The sequence below is a fragment of the Chlorocebus sabaeus genome, chromosome 10 (genome assembly GCF_047675955.1).
Source record: "Chlorocebus sabaeus isolate Y175 chromosome 10, mChlSab1.0.hap1, whole genome shotgun sequence".
In the NCBI taxonomy this organism is placed as follows: Eukaryota; Metazoa; Chordata; class Mammalia; order Primates; family Cercopithecidae; genus Chlorocebus; species Chlorocebus sabaeus.
In genome coordinates this window covers 55,908,575-55,929,347 of record NC_132913.1, presented here as the reverse complement: position 1 = coordinate 55,929,347, position 20,773 = coordinate 55,908,575, and the positions used below count along the sequence as shown (strand labels likewise).

General features: G+C 40.1%; 1 protein-coding gene and 1 non-coding gene across 4 annotated transcripts in view; one reads left to right on the top strand and one right to left on the bottom strand.

Annotated features, from left to right (window-relative positions):
* Positions 1 to 20,773, bottom strand: part of CERS6 (ceramide synthase 6) — a 317,758-nt gene that overhangs the window by 154,863 nt on the left and 142,122 nt on the right. The window lies entirely within an intron of this gene.
* On the top strand, positions 11,654 to 11,759 carry LOC119625471 (U6 spliceosomal RNA). The gene has a single exon (XR_005241664.1). It is a non-coding gene; the product is annotated as a U6 spliceosomal RNA (small nuclear RNA).

Here is a 20,773-nt window from a genome sequence, read left to right as displayed (position 1 = left end):
TTTAAGTCCTTCATCCATTTTGAATTGAGTTTTATAGATGAGAGATGAGGATCCAGTTTCATTCTCCTACATGTGGCTTCCCAATTATTCCAGCACTATTTGTTGAACAGGGTGTCCTTTCCCCATTTTACATTGTTGTTTCCTTTGTTGAAGATAAGTTGGCTGTAAGTATAAACCAGGCTTTATTTCTGGTTCTTTATTCTGTTCCACTGGTCTATGTGTCTATTTTTATACCAGTATCATGCTGTTTTGGTGACTATAGCCTTATAGTATAGTTTGAAGTCTCCAGATTCGTTCTTTTGCATAGTCTTGCTTTGGCTATGTGGGCTCTTTTTTGGTTCCATATACATTTTAGGATTACTTATCTAGTTCTGTGAAGAATTATTATAGTATTTTAATGGAAATTGCACTGAATTTGTAGATTGCTTTTGGCAGTATGGCCATTTTCACAATATTGATTCTACCCATCCATGAGCATGAAATGTGTTTCCATTTGTTTGTGTCATCTATGATTTATTTCAGCAATGTTTTGCAGTTCTCCTTGTAGAGGTCTTTCACATTCTTGGTTAGATATATTCCTAAGTATTTTATTCTTTTTGTAGCTATTGTAAAAGGCGTTGAGTCCTTCATTTGATTCTCCGCTTGGTCGCCGTTGGTGTATAGGAGAGTTACTGATTTGTGTACATTAATTTTGTATCCAGAAGCTTTGCTGAATTTTTTTTTATCAGTTCTAGGAGCTTTTTGGAGGAGTCTTTAGGGTTTTCCAGGTATATAATCATATCAGCAGCAAACAGCAACAGTTTGACTTCCTTGTTACTGATTTGGATGCCTTTTATTTCTTTCTCTTGTCTGATGGCTCTGGCTAGGATTCCAGTACTATGTTTGAAGATAAGTGGTGAAGTGGGCATCCTTGTCTTGTTCCAGTTTTCAGAGGGAATGCTTTCAACTTTTCCCCATTCAGTATTATTTTGGCTGTGGGTTTATCATAGATGGCTTTTCTTACATTGAGGTATGCCTGTTGAATTCCAATTTTGCTAAGGGTTTTAAACATAAAGGCATGTTGGATTTTGTCAAATGCTTTTCTGGGTCTATTGAGATGATCATGTGATTTTTGTTTTTATTCTGTTTATTTTTCCCAGATGTTCTTTGTGCTTCTTGTATTTGGATGTCTAGGGCTCTGGCAAGGCCAAGGAAGTCTTCCTCGATTATTCCCCCCAATATGTTTTCCAAGCTTTTAGATTTCTCTTCTTCCTCAGGAACACCAATTATTCTTTGGTTTGGTCATTTAATGTAATTCCAGACTTCTTGGAGGCTTTGCTCATTTCTTCTTATTCTTTTTTCTTTGTCTCTGTTGGATTGTGTTAATTCAAAAACCTTGTCTTCAAGCTCTGAAGCTCTTTCTTCTGCTTGTTCGATTCTATTGCTGAGACTTTTCAGAGCATTTTGCATTTCTCTTAGTGCATCCAGTATTTCCTAAAGTTTTGACTGTATTTTATTTATGCTGTTTATTCACTAAAGATTTCTTCCCTCCTTTCTTCTATTATTTTTTTTTTTTATTTCGTTAAATTGGACTTCACCTTTCTTGGGTGCCTCCTTGATTAGCTTAATAACTGACCTTCTGGATTCTTTTTCAGGTCAATCAGGGATTTCTTCTTGGTTTGGATCCATTGCTGATGAGCTGGTGTGATTTTTGGGGGCTGTTGAAGAAACTTGTTTCGTCATATTACCAGAATTGATTTTCTGGTTCCTTCTCATTTGAGTGGGCTATGTCAGAGGGAAGGTCTGGGGTTCAAGGCTGCTGTTCAGATTCTTTTGTCCCATGAGGTGTTCCCTTGATGTAGTACTCTCCCTCTTTTCCTAGGGATGTGGCTTCCGGAGAGCCGAGTTGTAGTGATTGTCCTCTCTCTTGTGGATCTAGCCAACCAGCAGGTCTACCAGGCTCTGGGCTGGTGATGGGAGTTGTCTACACTGGGTCCTATGATGTGAACCGTCTGCAGACCTCTCAGCTATGGATACCAGTGCCAGAGGAGGTGGCAAGGGGGTGAAATGGACTCTGTGAGGTTCCTTAGTTTTGGTTAATGAACTACTTTTGTGCTGACTGGCCTCCTACCAGGAGGTGGCGCTTTGAAGACAGCATCAACTATGGTAGTATAGGGAGGATCAGGCAGTGGGAGGGGAGGACCTAGAACTACCAACAGTATATGCCTCTTGTCTTCAGCTATTAGAGTGAGCCAGGAAGGACCATCAGGTGGGGGCAAGGCTAGGCATGTCTGAGCTCAGACTCTCCTTAGGCAGGAGTTGCTGCAGCTGCTGTGGGGGATGGGGATGTGGTTCCCAGGTCAATGGAGTTATGTTCCCAGGAAGATTATGGCTGCCTCTGCTGTGTCATGCAGGTTGGTCAGGGAACTGGGGAAAGCCAGCAATTATAGGCATCACTCAGCTTCCACACAACCCAAAAGGCCGCTGTCACTCCCACCATGCACCCCAGCAACAGCACCAAGTTTGTTTCCAGGCAGTGGGCAAGCAGGACTGAGAATTTGCCCCAGGCTACCAGGCTCCCAACTGTGAAAGCAAGCTGGGCTCTTTTCATTGCCCTGACATACCAGTCACACGATGCAGACATTTAGAAATCATGCCTCATCTCCTGGAGTTTTAAGTTGTTTGTAAAGAAAATACCTGTATGTGTAGACACAGATGTTTATGTATTGTATATGTTCACACATATGCATATGTATATTATGAAAATATGTGTATGTACACCTACGTTTGTATGCACATATGTATGAAAGTTAAATTCATGTATGTCAAGGATCTCCCATCCAACTGAAAACAAATGTAGGTGCACAGACTTCTGACTAATAATTTATATTTTCTATTCGAGAAGATGCTCTTGCTCCTTCCTCACTCAGAGAAGGGACCATAATCAGCCTAACAATCTGTCTTAGATTTTTCCAATAAATGCCAGTGAATTTGCACTCCCGCAGAAGAAAATAAGCCATTTCACAAAACCCAACTCCGTTACAACGTACAAAATGAAGTTCTTAGCTGACTGCTGATGCCATATGAGCTGCATGCTGATTGGAAGAGTTATGAGTTACACATCAGCTATATTCATACTGCAGCACTTTATGTTCTAAATAACAAGGGCCCTTTTTTCACTAGGAGCATGTGAGACTGAGCTGCCCACTTGAACCAAGCATCGTGATTTCTGGTCCTAGCAGCTATTACAAGGTATTATATATTGACTGTAAAGCTATACTTAGAAATGAGCAGCATGAAACAATGGGTGAACATGAGATCATGAGGTTGCCAAGCAGGAAACACTGTAGTAACAGTGTTTACACCTATGATACTCATAGGCTGATCCTGGGCAAGTTTAAATGTCTCTTCTGGAGAAACAATCAGACCGTTAAGTTCTCTTGAACTCTTATATTTTGAGTCCAAGTCCTATATTAGTTAAGTCTTGTATCCTGATCCTGCAATATTTGGCACAACTGGCCATTCCAACTTGTTTGAATCAGTACTGCTCTGTTCATTCCCTTTTTGTCCAATCCTCTGCTTCTCTTGCCTTGTGCACAGGCACAGACTACCCTTGGTCTGTCAATGCCAGTGACACATGGGGTTCCATCCTCAGCCTTCTTTTCACACCATGTGCTCCTGCTAGGTGAACTCACCCACTCCCTGTATGCTGGGCAATCACTGTCCCTAACCATCTCTATATCCCTGGACACCCAATGTCATTTGGACACACAAACATCGGCACCTGAGGTTCAAAATCCAAAAACAAACAAACAAAACATATTATCTTTCTCCCAGGAATCCACTGTGTCTTCCTTCCATTTCTGTCAAGGACACTATTCTCCACCCAATGTCCCAGGTCCTTGAGTCCTCCTTCGCCTTCAACCCCCTTTATCCCAGGCATCAACCCTCAAAGTTCTGCATTGGAAATATCCCTTTCATTTACTTCCTTTGCTCCATTCCCTCAGTCTCTTCCCTAGCCCAACACACTTAGTCTTCATCTTTCTTCAAGAGGTAGGCTGGCATTAGCTGAGTGCCACAGCCAGACGCGCAAGCCAGGCTGTCAACTGATTAATCATGACAAAGAGAACAGTCACAAAGTCCAGAATATTTTCTTTGATATGAATGAGAGTTACTCCCCCTGCAGAAATATCTACACAGGAGGTTGCTTGCAAAACACAGAAAAAGAACAAGAGGAGTTTGAGATCTTAAGAAGTGCTGCTCAGACAGACAGCTTAAGGTACCGTCACCAAAGAGCAAGTCTTACATATCCCGCGGCCAACACTCCTAATCCCCCAGTGCTTTAATATTCTCAGCCAACCTGAATATCAAAATCTCTGCAATAGGCAATCCATATGATGTCTCTGTGCCTCCACCGTTTTCTTAGTTGGGTAAAGCTAATCAACTGTTGCTCTGGCCTAGCCTGGGATAACTTCTTTAGGGAGTCTAGACAAATTTCATTCTTGTTTCACCACATGTGAATTAAACAAAACAACACAAAAAAGCCTTAACCCTGAGTTTTCTTCTTCGTCCAAATCAACCTTTCATGATCCTCCTGCAGTTTTCTCTGGTCTCCACCTCCCAGGAAGTGTTTATCCCCATAAGATACTATTCTAACATTAAATAACGTATGTCATTAGTCATCCTTTAAGTGACCTACAATCATTTGGATATTTTCAACTCTGAGTGAAAGATCTGTCTTAAATCTTCTATGCAGGACTAGCTCTCAGGAAGCTATGTTCACTCAGCCTGGGCATGAAGACTTCCTCCACAATTTTCACACAGTCTGTTTGATCCTGGGCACTCCCTATGCCTCTTTCTCATCCACAAAATGAAAATAAAACCACCTACTTCAAAGGGTTAGAATGAGGATTAAATGAGGCAATACTTGTATAGAGAATAGCATTCAACACATGGCAAGGGCTCTGTAACTCTTAACTATTATTACTATTTTTATATAGCTGGTATATGACGTGCACCCAATAAATGACTTCAAGTTTCATGAGTATGGGCCAGTGCCAATGGCTAGACAAACTATCAACTACAATATGACTTTAGGACAGACATCGTCTACTAGATTTGAAGAAGACACAAGTGTAGAATGAAGGAGGGCTTCATTCTTACAAAGTGGTTAAGCAGTAGGACATGTAAATAAGAGACTCTGTGTTGCTTTTTTGTTAAATTTATGTGTCAGGATTTGGCTGACTTCTTACTTTTCCCTTGTTTGCATTTTTAAGGTTATTTAATATTTAATGTTATAAAACCACTTGAGATTGCTACTACCCTAAATCTGTACTTTGTACAAGCAGCTCTGAAAATGTTAAGTGTAAAATTTAGTAGGGTTGGAAAGTGAAAAGTACAGCAGTGAATTTCCATGGCAATGTGGTGTTATAAATAAGACATGATACATGGATAAATCGACCAATGAAGATGTACAGATGAACAAAATAAGTATGTTTATTCATGGGTTTTAAAATCCTTTTGTATTCTGGTATTTTTAGCCACAAAATTAAATAATCTAACCTTCAAGGTCATCAGGTAAGACCTTTAAACTAAGTCTCTAAACAAAAAGTTGCAAACTTAAATCTCTACAGGGACTAGGCAGGTTAAGGCAATTGAGGAGCTGGTTAAACTTAGCTCTCAGAGTACTGAGATGAATAGTTATTGGCACACAGTTTCTATGCTGGCAATGCTGGGTAATGTGGCTATTTCAATACCCCACTGAAATAAGGGCCGGTCAAATGTCAAGAAAGAATGCAAACTCAAGTGTTGTCAGATTTTCCCCATTTTTTCATAGAAAGCTGAAAATCTGATATTTTATAAGATGTCAGACTTTGTAAATGCTGGTGATTAATTCTATTAAAAATAAAAATCAGGCCAGGCGCAGGGACTCATGTCTGTAATCCCAGCACTTTGAGAGGCTGAGGCAGGCATATCATCTGAGGTCAGGAGATCGAGACCAGCCTGGCCAACATGGTGAAACCTCGGCGCTACTAAAAATACAAAAAAGTAGCCAGGCATGGTGGTATGAGCCTATAGTCCCAGTTACTCTGGAGGCTGAAGCATGAGAATTGCTTGAACCTGGGAGGCGGAGGTTGCAGTGAGCCACTGCACTCCAGCCTAGGTGACAGAGGGTGACTCTGTCTCAAAAAATAAATAAATAAATAAATAATAAAAATCATACAGGCCAAATCGTGCAGGCTAGATTCAACTTGGGGCTACCAGTTCACAACCTGTGCTTTAAACTCTTTAATAGTATAACTATAGTATGTGGCAGAGATGGGTGGGATGATCTACTCTTCTTACACTCTAAACTATATTCCATATAGAATGAAAGTCTGCTTTCCTGAAGCATAGAATTTTCATAGGGAAAGTTCCCTCTTGCATTAGATTACTAAATACTAATCTAATGAACTTTTGCTCAGTTCTTGGAAAATGTCTACCAAGTAAAAATGAAATCGAATCAAATAAACTCTATTTGTTATTATGCTAACAACCAGATATGGCCATTCATAAGATATATCAAGGATTTACTAAATACCAAGACATACAACTAGGTGCTGGGAATATAAATATGAATTAAGTCAAAGTCCTTCCCTCAGGGGCTGACAAGCTAATCTCCAAAGCTGCTTCCTGACGGACAGGCAACAGCTGTAAATCTAAGGAAGCCTTACCTATTCTAAAATAATCAGTCGCATTTTTGTCTTCACTCCCAGCTTGTGACAATATTTGGAGAGTTACCTCTATTCTCAGGGTCATCCTGCCCTAGTGTCACTGGGAAAAAATGCCTGGAGAACTCAGTCTTTCCACATCAAACCGGTTAAGCCCGGTTAAAATAGAGATGGTGTCCCTTCTCATCCCTTCTCTGGGTAAGTGGCAAGGAAAGAGTGGTTGAGTAGAGAGGCAGAAGACAAGGCAGAATAGAAACCTCAAAGAAAGTTCCTGTGAGCTAAGTAGTTTTCCCAATGTCCAAATCCTCTCAAGACTTTAGGGTCACATAGAGCAGGGAAAAATGGACAAGGCTTCAGTGGCTCTCAACAGGGGGCTGTCATTAAAGCTATGAAGGTCCCTACTCCATGGTAGTGGAGGAGGAGCTCATAGGAGCTGAGGGTGGCCAGGTCCTTTCTGGTATTGTTCTGAGCCTAAAAAGGACTTGGAGCGAAAAGATTCTTGACATTATGAAACATTTATCAAGAATGAACTATATTCTTATATTTATCTTTCCTCTTCTAGTAAAAAGCACAATAAAGGCAAATCAATGTTCATACTTCAAGAAACAACAAAAAGGAAATGTAATCCACCCCACTGTCAAAGATTTCATCATAAGATTTTTTTAAAGTTTGAAAATGTACAAAAGAAGGGAGGCCGGGGTGGTGACTACTCACAGTCCCAGCTACTTGGGAGGCTGAGGTGGGAGGATCCCTTAAGTCCAAGAGTTTAAGACTGTAGTGGGTAGGTGGGAAGGCAATCAGTAAGAAATTTCCAGCTAGAGTTACTACAGTAAATAGGTCATTCCAAGCATCTCATGAATGATAACAACTTAAATTACAAAATGAACATTTCAAATTACAAAAATAAAATTATTTACACTTTTCCTAGAATATACTAGGTAATTCAAGGCAGAGATAGACTATCATATAGAAAATTGATTCTCAAGTGGTTCTTGTAATCACCTGTACATATTTGGAATATACTGGCTAAGGTAACAAACACACATTCTTTGTTCCATTGCATGCTTTAGAGTAACATTATTCCTAGTGCTATAAAACCTCTTTCATGTAGAACCTCAGGGTAACCAGGAAAGCACTGACAAGAAAAGACATAGGTAGAGAGCAAATTGACTTCAATGAAGGAACAGCATGCAGATATTCTCAGAACCAAGCCTAGAGATTAGGACTGCTTTCTAACGGGGTCAATAATTAACACCTGCAGTGTTCCTGAACGTGGTTTCTGACTCCAGGACTTTGTCCATTTATAGCCAGATTGAGGTTCCTAAAAGAACAATTCTGAAGACACTTAGAAACTGAGCCTCAAGGCTTTCAATAATTAAATCCCACCTTTAGACTCTGGGTCTTGGTCTCTACTAGCCCAATGTGTGTGTCTCCTGAAACATCAGCTCTGGGCCTGCTGCTGCCTTGACCAACCTTCATCATCTGTCAAAAACAAATCTCCCAGAGAGGGCCCCCACCCATCATTTCTTCTGCAAGACTTCCCTCTTCCTTCAACTTCTGTGGTGCTCTCCCTCAGAAAGGGGTCACAGGATTCTTTTGCATTGCCAATCATGCCTCCTTAACATCAAAACCAAACAATCAACAACAAAAATACATCTATTGACTACCTACTATCTTCCAGCCACTGTTAAGTGCAATCAAATATGTAATTCTGTTTCATCCATCACAGCAACACGTCAACATGGCTTGTCTGAAGTCAACAGCTAGTAAATACAGGAGTGGGGACCCAAACTCAAGATGACACCAGGGATGTCTGATATGAAAGCCTGTGCTTTTTGTACAGCAGCACTCTACCTATCGTTTAACAACAACAAAAATAATAGTTAAAATCTACCAAATAATTACCAGCAGATATGCTTCTAAACACCTGACATGTTCTAATTCATTAATCCTCACAAAAACTTTGCAAGGTTAATACTGTTATTACTCTCATTTTAGAGCTATGGAAGGAGACACAGAAAGATCAAGCAATTTGCCTGAACTCCATGTCTTGTAAGTGGCAGAGTATGTGCCCTTAAGCAGTATACAGTATCTTCTGATAGTGCTGCCTAGCTGTTTTCAGATTTTTATACTAGCTCTTCTGTTCAACTTCTCCCCCTATATTCCTTATCATCCTTTTTGCATTATAAAAGGAAGTCATTTAAAGGGATGAGTGGTATGTATGGAGAGTAGGGGAAACAGAAATGAAAAAGGAGCACTCCCACTTCTTGGCCTTGGTGGTCCAGACAGGATGAAACCCTCAGGCTAGACTTGAGATAGAACCAACCATCCAAGATAACCTCTCCCTACTGATGTCCTTGAAGTCACCTTTGACAGATGCACCCTAAATGGAAAATGAATTCAACAGATATAGGCTGTAGGTAAACCCGGTGCTGCCTAGAGCTCTAGCATTGTGTGGGTATCCAAAATATTCAAACTACCTAAAGAGGTGACCAACCCTGGCACTGACTCTTTGGAGGAGTTCCACAAACTCCTACAAATCTCAGCTTTGGAATAAAATAATCAACATGAGAAAAAAATATTGGAAATCTCTTCTCTGTTATGAATTCTTAACTCATGTTTCAAAATGCACTGCCCTTCAAAAGATAACCATAAATAAAAGACAAGCCATAGACTAGGAGAAAATGTTTGCAAGTCATTAAGGCCACAAAGGATTTGTATAAAGAACTCTTAAAACTCAATAGTAAAAAAAAAAAACCACAACTTTAAAATGTGCAAAAGATCTAAACAGATATCTACCAATACATAAATGACCAATAATCACATAATGCCACATCATTATTCACAAGGGAAACAAAAGTTAAAGTGAGAGATCACTTCACACGCCACTAGAATGGCTATAATTGAAGAGATAATAGCAATGTTTTTGAGGATGTAGCGGAACTGGAACCTGAACACACTGCTGGTGGGAAGACGAAATGGTGCATCTTAGAAAGTTTCATAATTTCTTAGATATTCATGTTCACATTTCATATCTCTAAATGTGAATTTATCATATAACTCAGTAAGCAATTTCTCTTTTAGGTAGCTACCCAAGAGAAATGAAGACATGTCCAGGCAAAGGCTTCTATCTGAATGTTCACAGCAGCATTATTCATAGTAGCCAAAAGGCAAAGACAATTAAATACCCACTCAATGGTGAATGGATAAACAAAGTGAGGTATATCCATTCAAATGAAGTATTGATATATTCTCTAAGCTGTATGAAACTCAAAAGCATTATGCCAAGTGGAAGAAGTTAGCCACAAATACCACATATTGGGTGATTCCATTTATATGAAATGTTCTGAAAAGGCAAATCTATTGCCACAGAAAATAGATTAGTGGTGGTTGCCTGGGGCTGGGAGTACAAAGGAGTGAAAGCAAACAGGCTATCCACAGTTGCTCTGCTTGCTCCACAGGGAAGTCAGCTCACAACAGAGGTTCTCTCTCTGATGCATTCAGAAGGATGAAACATACATTAAGGAAGAGATAACTGGTACCCAAGGTATTTCATGACGGAAGCAAACACTGAGGTAATAATGTTCCATTCCATGTGAGCCCAGAGCCAACTCCTTCATATGGGGAGGGGGGCATTCTATAATTCTCTTCTCTTTGTATGCTTCCAAAATATATTATAATGACTACTGATGGATTTAAAATTTTGCAGCAAACCTTTTCTACTTTTTGCATTAACCCCTGAAAAGACTGCAAAAACATAAGACATTTCTATTAAGATATACTAGTTTTGACCTGGTGCAGTGGCTCACATCTGTAATCCCAGCACTTTGGAAGGCCGAGGCAGGCAGATCATGGTATCAGGAAAGATTGAGACCATCCTGGCCAACATGGTGAAACCCCGTCTCAATTAAAAATACAAAACTTAGCTGGGCATAGTGGCATATGCCTGTAATCCCAGCTACTTGGGAGGCTGAGGCAGGAGAATCGCTTGAACCAGGGAGTTGGAGGTTGCAATGAACCGAGATCATGCCACTGCACTCCAGCCTGGCAACACAGCAACTCCATCTCAAGAAAAAAAAAAAAAAGATATACTAGTTTTGATTACTGGAAAGAGTAATTTAAAAGAGTTTTTTAAAAAAGTAATGAATTATCTCTTATAATCAAAATAAGGAAAGATGTTACAACATCATTCCCTAGACCAAGAGTTAGTACATTTTTTCTGGAAGGCCAGTTAGTAAATGTTTTAGGATTTGTGCACTAAGAAGAAAAACTAAGGATATTGTGTAAGTATTTATATAACCATTTAAAAATGTAAAAACCATTTAAAATGTAAAATATAACCATTTAAAAATGTAAAAACCCTTTGTATTAGTCCATTCTTGCATTGCTATAAAGAAATGACTGAGGCTGGGTAATTTATAAAGAGAAGAGGTTTAATTGGCTCATGGTTCTACAGGCTGTACAGGAACCACAGCAGCATCTGCTTCTAGAGAGGCCTCAGGAAACTTACAATCATGCCAGAAGGCAAAGGGGATGCAGGCACGTCTTTCATGGCCAGAGGAGGAGCAAGAGAGAGACAGGGAAGGTGCCACACACTTTTAAACAACCAGATCTCATAAGAACTCACTATCGTGATGACAGCACCAAGGGGGATGATGTTAAACCAAGAGAAACAAACCTCATGATTTTCCAATCACCTTCTACCATGTCCCACCTCCAGCATGGGGATTACATATCAGTATGAGATTTGGGTGGGTACACAGATCCAAACCATATCAATCTGCCCCGGCCCCCTCCCAAATCTCATGTTTTCCTCACATTTCAAAATAAAATCATACCTTCCCAACAGTCCCTCAAAGTCTTAATTCATTTCATCATTAACTCAAGACCACAGTACAAAGTCTCATCTGAGACAAGCCTAGTTCCTTCTCCCTATGAGCCTGTAAAATAAAAAACAACCTAGTATGCTCACTTTGGCAGCACATACACTAAAACAGGAGGATCCAAAGAACATTAGCATGGCTCTGGCACAAGGATGAGACACAAATTCTTGAACCATTCCATATTTAAAACCAACAACAACAACAATAAGTTAGTTACTTCTAAGATACAATGGGGTATATGCATTGGATAAATACTCCCATTCCAAAAGGGAAAAATTAGCCAAAAGAAAGGGGCTACAGGCCCCATGCAAGTCTGAAACCCAGCAGGGCAGTCACTAAATCCTGAAGCTCCAAAATAATCTCCTTTGACTCCATGTCTCACATCCAGGGCATACTGCTGCAAGGTGGTGGTTCCCCAGGCCTTCCTTGGACAGCTCCACCCCTGTGGCTTTGCAGGGCTCAGTTCCCATAGTTGATCTCAAGGACTAGCAATGAGCACCTGCAGCTTTTCCAGGTGCAGTGTCCAAGCTGCTGGTGGATCTACCATTTTGGGGTCTGGAGGACAGTGGCCCTCTTCTCAGCAATGCTAGGCAGTGCCCCAGTGGGACTCTATGTGGTGGCTCTAATCCCACATTTCCCCTCTGCACTGCCCTAGTACAGGTTCTCCATGAGGGCTCTGTCCCTGCAGCAGGCTTCTGCCTGGACTTACAGGCTTTTCCTTACATCCTCTGAAATCTAGGTGGAGGCTCCAAGCCTCAATTCGTATACTCTGTGCACCTGCAGGCTTAACACCATGAGGAAGCCACCAAGGCTTATGACTGGCAGTCCTGAAGCAGCATCTCAAGCTGTACCTGGGTCCCTTTGAGCCATGGCTGGAGTTGGAGCAGCTGGGATGTAGCGAGCAGTGTCCCAAGGCAGGGCAGCAGGGTCCTGGGCCTAGCCCAGGAGACCATTCTTCCCTCCTAGGACTCTTGGTCTGTGATGGCACGGGGTGCTATGAATGCCTTTGAGGCCTTCTCCCCATTGTCTTGGCTGTTAGCACTTGGCTCCTCTTCATCTATGCAAATTTCTGCAGCTTGCTTGAATCCCTTCCCTGAATACAGGCTTTTCTTTTCTGCCACATGGCCAGGCTGCAAATTTTCCAAACTTCTATCCTCTGCTCCCCTTTTAAATAATATTATGCAAGTTCCAGTTGGATATCATTTCTTTGCTCACACATACGAGCATAGGATGTTAGAAGCAGCCAGGCTACATCTTGAATGTTTTGCTGCTTAGAAATTTCTTCCACCACATACCCTAAATCATCATTCTCAAGTTCAAAGTTCCACAGATGCCCAGGGCAGGGTCACAATGCCTCAAAGTTCTTTGCTAAAGCATAACGAAAGTGACCTTTGCTCCAGTTCCCAATAAGTTCCTCATATCCATCTGAGACCTCATCAGTTTGGCCATCTCTGTCCATATCACTATCAGCATTTGGATCACAACCATTCAACAAAACTCTAGGAAATTCCAAACTTTCCCTCTTCTTCCTGTGACTTGTTGAACTGGGTAATGGGCAGACATTGGAACAGTTTGGAGGGCTTCTTCTGAGAAGCCCATTACCCAATTCCAAAGCTGCTTCCACATTTTCAGGTAATTTTTATATCAATACCCCACTCTCAGTACCAATTTTCTGTATTAGTCTGTTCTCACATTGCTATAAAGAAATACCTGAGACTGAGTAATTTATAAAGAAAAGAGGTTTAATTGACTCATGGTTCTACAGGCTGTACAGGAAGCACAGTGGCTGCTGCTTCTGGGGAGACCTCAAAAAACATACTATCAGGGCAGAAGGCGAAGGGGAAGCAGGCACATCTTACATGGCCAAAGCAGGAGCAAGAGAGAGAAAAGGGAGGTGCCATATACTTTTAAACAACCAGATCTCATGAGAACTCAATGTTGCAATGAGGTACCAAGGAGGGATGATGTTAAACCATAAGAAACTCCCCAGGATTCAGTCACCTCTCCAGGCCCCACCTCCAGCATTGAGAATTGCATTTCAACAAGAGATGTGGCTGGGGACATAGATCCAAACCACATCGCCCTTCTTATTTCACAAGTCATACAAAAACTGGCAGCAGGCCAGATGTGGTCGACTGACCCTGGTTTACCAACCCCTGACCTACACGCACTTCAAACACACACACGTATACAACTGCTCAACTTCAATCTGTCTCTGTCACACACATACCCCACCCTACAAATATGTTTGAACACACTTTCCTGTGGCAATGTGGAATTAAACCCTTGCAAAAGTTGTGTTTTTGAAAAGCATAACCTTTCAAGTAGCCAAAACCTACAGCGGAAATTGCTTATAATTTTCAAGTCAGCCAGGAAATAGGGTTAAGGGAAAAGGACTAAAATCAAGTATATCTTAATTAAGGATAGCTTCAAGGAATGTAAAAATATTTAAATCTTTGTTTCGTCTTCTCTGACAGATTCAGAATGACTCCCTCAAACACATTTTTACTTCTAACGCGTTTTCATTTTAATATCAAATCATATCTAGTAACAGTTCTTCATAATTCCACTGCAGAAGTAAACCAAAAATTTTTATTGTTTCACTACTGATCTCAGGCTCTAGGTCAATAAGATGCAGAGATTCAGAGCTAGAGATAGACTTGGATATAGACCACGGACTCGAGAGAACATAATCAGCCCACAAACTAGGCTCAACTGCCTAACTCCATTTCTTACACAAACGTGGCTTTAGGACTAAGGGGCTCCTCATGAGACTCTTCAAGCTCCTAACAGCCACGGTTCTTCAGGCATCAGGCCAACAACTGTAACCTAGATTTAGGTTTTAAAGACATTCCATCACGGAAGCTATAATTACAATCAGGTCTCCCATTGGCAGCTGTGAGAGAACAGGACCTTCCAGGAGGCTGAGCTACACCTGTAGCCACATCTGAAAGATGTTACAAGAGCATTGGAATGCCTGCTGGGAAGGCTACAGCCAATGCACAATAAATGGGCTTCGGTAAAATCCGGTACAGCCAGTTTAATCATGAACATTAAAATCTCTTGTAAAATCAAGGCACTATTAAGCTAAATCATCCTTTGATTTTTCAATTGTTTCAGAATCAATGCCCAGATGTTCATCTATCTACATACCGATTGATATTCATTCTCTGTAGTTATTTCCCATAAAGGCTGCAAATATTCATTGGGTTATCTAGCAGCTCTTTCAGATCCCTCACGTACCTCCCTCACTACACAAGTAGCCATCCAAGTCACTCAGGGTGATTCCATGGGGCTGCTGGAAAGGGAAATGTTCGAATATGAAAGGAGAGCCCCATTTCTTCCCATCCCCAATGAGGCCTTGGGGCACATACTACTTCTCTTTTTTCAAAATGAGATACTCAGTAAAAATATCATGGTGCTACAAACATCAACTGACATTTAAGGGGCAAACCCAAGGAGCAGCAACTGAGTAATAAGGAAATCAAGAACTCTGAGCTTCTGTTTCTCCTTCTATAGAATGAAAGATCATTGTTACAGGCTCACTACATGGAGATACTCAAGTGGAGGACGGGATGAATTGAACTATGTAGAGGTAGATAATGTATACATTTCACAAAATGCTAAGTTCACGGAATAAATTAGCTGCAACATATTTCATGCTGGTTTGGAGACTCATCAGTGCCCCCAAAGAATTCTCCTGAAATGATGGCACTACAGGAACCTGTATTTTTGAATGGTGACCTGTTCAGGACTGAGAGGCTGGGGCTGGGAATAAAATACTGTCCAAGAACCAAAGAGTGGCTACCCAGGTCAAACCCCAAACCCCATTCCTTTATGCACACACAAATAACCACCACCCTGAACTTCACTTGATCAGATTTTTCCATTTTTGATGTCAAATCATGAGGTTAATGAATTCAAGTTCATTTATACCCACTGACCACTCTGCATGCATAGATACTTATTCTTCTTTTTCCCTGGGAGTAAACTACATATCTACATTACTAATTTAAACTCTCTGAATACTAATACTGCATAACTCTGGGTGATCAAAAATGTTATTTAGCTACATGTTCCTTTGTAAAAAGTCCATCCACATAGGTAGGAAGATCTGGGTGATTTTTTAAAATTTATTAAGGCTATAAAGACTTGGATCAAATTAAAGCTATTGCTTCTATCAATGGGCCAACATCATTTAAGTACTTATACATTTAGCAAAAGCACTAAAATTATAGAGAAAGTCTTACACCAGGCAAATAATTCATGTATCTTTATCTTAGTTGTACTCAGATATATTTTTTAAATACTTCTATGTTCCTTAATTTTGGCTAAACTGATTTTTAATATCACTTGATCTGAAAAAAATGCTGAAAATCAATTCCCTTATATTTTCTAAATGAGAGAAATAGAAAAAAGAATCGGCCAATGCTTATACTGTGCAATACCCTTGCTATCTGCAACTCCCACTTCTTCTGTTACTGCTGAAATATGTGTATACCACAGTGACTGCGTCTCAGAACCCTGTCTAAATTAACTTTATTGACTTGGCGTTTCATTTAAGGTGTTTATTATGATTTTTGTGGTTTCAAACGGCAGTAAATTTTACTTCATCTGTGCTTCCTTTTCTAGAAGTCATTTAAAAATATTCTACTTCTGTATTTTCAAGCTCAACATTGCATGCAAATATAAGATCTATGAATAAAATTTGTTTTTTAAGGGTATCAAGATAAGGCCAAGAGGGCTGAGTGAGGTGACTCATGCCTGTAATCTCAGCACTATGGGAGGCTGGGGTGGGCGGATCACCTGAGGTCAGGAGTTCAAGAACAACATGGCCAACATGGCGAAACCCTATCTCTACTAAAAATACAAAAATTAGCCGGGCATGGTGGCACACGCCTGTAGTCCCAGGGAGACTGAGAGACTGAGGCAGAAAAATTGCTTGAACCCGAGAGGTGGATGTTGCAGTGAACCAAGATCACACCACTGCACTCCAGCCTGGGCGACAGAGCGAGACTGTCTCAAAAAATAAAAATAAAAATAAAGAAAGATAAGGCCAAGAAACTGGCGTCCACCTGAGAATGTTCAACATTCTCCTCTATGAAATGAGATGGCTGGACTATGAGACCAATACTGCTAGAAACTGTTCAATCAGAATTCATCATTGGTCTTTGTCTTCAGAAAGCAGAGGTCCACAAGCAACCAGCAGATGAGTATACAATACTATTGATAAATGCAAATTAAGTTTAATTTAAATCACAAGTTAACATCATGGAGTGAAACAGATCTGTTGTACTGAGAGTCACAATTATACAGAGATAGGTTCAAAATTGTTTCCCAGATTAGGCCGTGACCTTATGTGGGAGACTGTGTCAACATTTTTAATGGAACTCTAGGTGGTAAAAGAAAGCCACCTGTTATGTCAGCTGACGATGTATATTTTTATCTACTTTTGTGAAAGGGTGTACATCTATCCAATTTGCCTGGTTGAATCACAGGGCGTAGGCTGAAGTGTAATAAGTACTGAGAGGTGGGGAGTGTGAGGAAACTGATAGAGAAGCCTTGGATTCTATGGCAATCATTTTGCATTGGCTCTAGAGGGTAGTGGACATCAACCCATGAGATCTGTTAGGATCTAATACTTCTAGATACACCGAAAATATTTTGTAGTTTATTGGTAAATAGAAATCAGGTGATGGTTAACTTTGCTCAATACCACAGAAAAGTAGGAACTAGACTTGGCTACCACTTACATGTGACCATTACCAAGGCACTATTAGATCAATTTAATTCAATCCTAAGATTTAATGAGTACAAGTCATTGCATTAGGTACCATAGGAAATGGAAAGATGCCTTTAAGGAATGTTTACAGTCTAGAACCTCCAGTCAAGAAATGAGATGGAATAAATATACAAATAACCACAACTCAGGAAAACACACAAGGTAAATATTATCAAGATGCCTTTAGGTTTCAGAGTGAGTGAGATGCCAAGGGGTTGAACTGCAGAAACACTTCTAGGTTGAGGGGATATATGAAAAGGGCCTGGGGCAAGGACATAGATTTTCAGGGATTTTCTTCTTGCTTTAAGATAAGTATGGTAGGTCGGGGGCGGTGGCTCACGCCTGTAATGCCAGCACTTTGGGAGGCCATGGAGGGCAGATCACGAGGTCAGGAGATTGAGACCATCCTGGCTAACACGGTGAAACCCTGTCTCTACTAAAAAATACAAAAAATTAGCCAGGTGTGATGGTGGGCACCTGTAGTCACAGCTACTCAGGAGGCTGAGGCTGGAGAATGGCATGAACCCAGGAGCGGGAGCTTGCAGTGAGCCAAGATCGCGCCACTGCACCCCAGCCTGGGCGACAGAGCCAGACTCTGCCTCAAAAAAAAAAAAAAAAAAAAAAAAAAAAAACCCAAAAAAAAAAAAAAAGAGAGAGAGACAGAGAACTATGGTAGTTTATTGCAGAATAAGTTGGATAGTTTACCCATAACTAAGCAGATACTACTGTCACCTATAATGTTTATGGAGAGAAAGGAGAGGAGGAAGGGGGAGGGAAACCAGGATGTATTAAAGCCTTCAGTATGCAAGCTACAAATGCTGTAAGAACCCAAGGAGGGAAGCATCACTGTATCACTGTAACCACATCATCAGTCTAATGATTTTTAGGTTTATCAAGGGGAAGTCAGATTTTACCCCCAGGTGATTCTGACTTCAAAACCCATTCTGGTCTTATGCTTACTACTAGTGTATCAACCTCCTTGAAGGAAAAGAGTTCATCTCTACATCACCAGCCCTACTTCCTCTTTATATTCAGAATTCCATAAATATTTGTGACATTTAAATGTCCACATGTGAGGCTCAAGACAATATTCTTAATAAATTAGATACTTTATAACCTGGAAGCGTTGATACATGGTCCTCAAACTATATATACAACCTCAAGCATATATAAAACCAACATAAAGGTCTCAAATAAACGTTACACAGATCTCAAATGAATGTCAGTAAATGATCTCTTTCCTGAAGTTATCTCTCAAGAACAATGTTTTCTAATCTAAAAAGATTTAGTGGGAGGCAGGGATTACTAACCTACTTAAATTCAGAAGTCTTTCAGGACAAGATAATAAACCCTAGCACTCACAGTTGAATTTAGTCTGACAACGTTCGTTTTAAAATGAACTGATATTTCCTTTGTTTGTTAAGTGTACCTGCATTCTTATTTTGGGCAAGAGAAAAAATGCAAAGAGAAAAATATAGAAAGGATAAGAATTTACTGCCCTTCTTCAAAAAGAAACAAGACATGGTTGAAGCACTTCTAGGATAATCACTTCAAAAACACATTCATAACTATGTTTTACACGTCCCTGGAAGGAACAGGAGTGAGAAATAAGATTTGAGAGGATTGGGGGGAGAAAAGAACCACAGAGAGCACAACTGTACCAAGATTTTTCCTCCACCCAGAGAAGCAGCCTGTTTTCCCACGCTCTACAAGGTAACCTGAGTCAATTTGCTTAACCTTTCAAAGCAACATTTCCTTAAATGTTGAAAAGAAAACAGAGGAGGCAGAAGAGTAGGGTATGCCTCTAATGCCCTAGTCTACATCTCAGAGTTCTTGTGAAGATGGAATTAAACAATGCTCACAAAGTTCCTTGAAAATCACAGAGCTAGAAAACTGTCAAGTGGTGTTATTACCACAGCCTGCTTCCTCTCCCGAGCCTCTTCTGACATGTGTTTCTCTTGCTAGAGAGGCGGTAAAGATCTCGAGAGAGGTGAATTAGTTGTGACCATGTTCCAGTAAGATTCTTCTATACCTGCTCTTCCCAGACTTACCAGATTCTAAAAAGAAAATGTTCATATTACTTGTTCTATGTTGTATCACTGCAATATGTGACACCACTTTAAACAGAAATTAAGATTAAAAAAAGATTAAGGGATAGTTCTATATTGCAGAAGTGAAGATTGAAGACAATCTTACAAGCTAGGTTATTCAATTTTCTTTCTGTACTGGTTGGGGAATTGGGACCTTTTTTTCATTAATTCTGTAGTTTTATTTGCTATGATAGCATTATATTCTTAGATTGCCACACATTAATTATTTAGGGTTTACGAGTACCATGTGATAATCATTAGCCTATTTAAATTTCCCATATTCCAGTAAACCACTTTTTTTTTGCCCCTTGCCATTATTTTTTTTTTAACCATCAAAAATACATAGGAATGTAAAACAAGGAAATAAACAATGTGGCCAGTAGATGTGGAAAAGGAAAAAAAAAAAAGAAAACCCTCTGGTTAATTACTATGCCACGTACAAACTGAAGATATGTTTTCTCTTCCCCCCCAAAAAGAGGCTGTCATATATTCAAGCCATTACAGTCTCTTATTTATAGACTACTGTCTCAAGCGCTTTATTTAGAACAAAGAAGTATTCTTTGAAGACACTCAAATCTGAAACAACTTCAATCAAAGCCAGTCTGAGATGCTCAAGAAGGTCAGCTGATGGAAACAGCTATTCTAAGAGAGCAAAGAAATTTAACAAATACTTAAGTCATTATCTCTAAGGTGGTGACTTCATAACTGTTTGTATTAGATGTCACTGTTAACAAACCTTTCAAAGATCCCTCGTAAAGGGAGGACAGAAGAGAGTTACATGTGGGAGATCCTCAATATACACCTACAGATAAAGGACAAAAAAATGTCTGAAAGAGTGCTAAGGCCTGGGTTAACATTTATAGAAAAAACTTCTTACATGGATTCCAAACACATTGAAGTCTATGCAATTTAGATGGAAGGGAAGAGAAGGCACTCTGGCACATTGTCCTAGATGACTCTGAAGTAGCTTCGCTGACAAACACATGATGTCAAAGATGCAAATACAGGCTCTGAATAAATTATTTCATGAAAGTGAATAGGAAAAGCATTATATCTAAATAAACATATTAATGTTATGAATGTACATATCAATTGTTTCATCTCTAAAACTTTACATATTCAAGGTGGCCCCAGAATATTTTGTATCATCGGGAAACTGGAGACGTGTCTTATAGCTAAGGGCATCCTACCTTCAACCATCTATGGCATCTGGGAATTGAAAAAAGTAGAAGTTTGTATGGCAGATGCACCTGACGGCAACATCTTAAGTATACCCTGAGAATGACCCTGTAAGGCAGACACACCTGAATGTGTCTTCAGCGTTCTGAG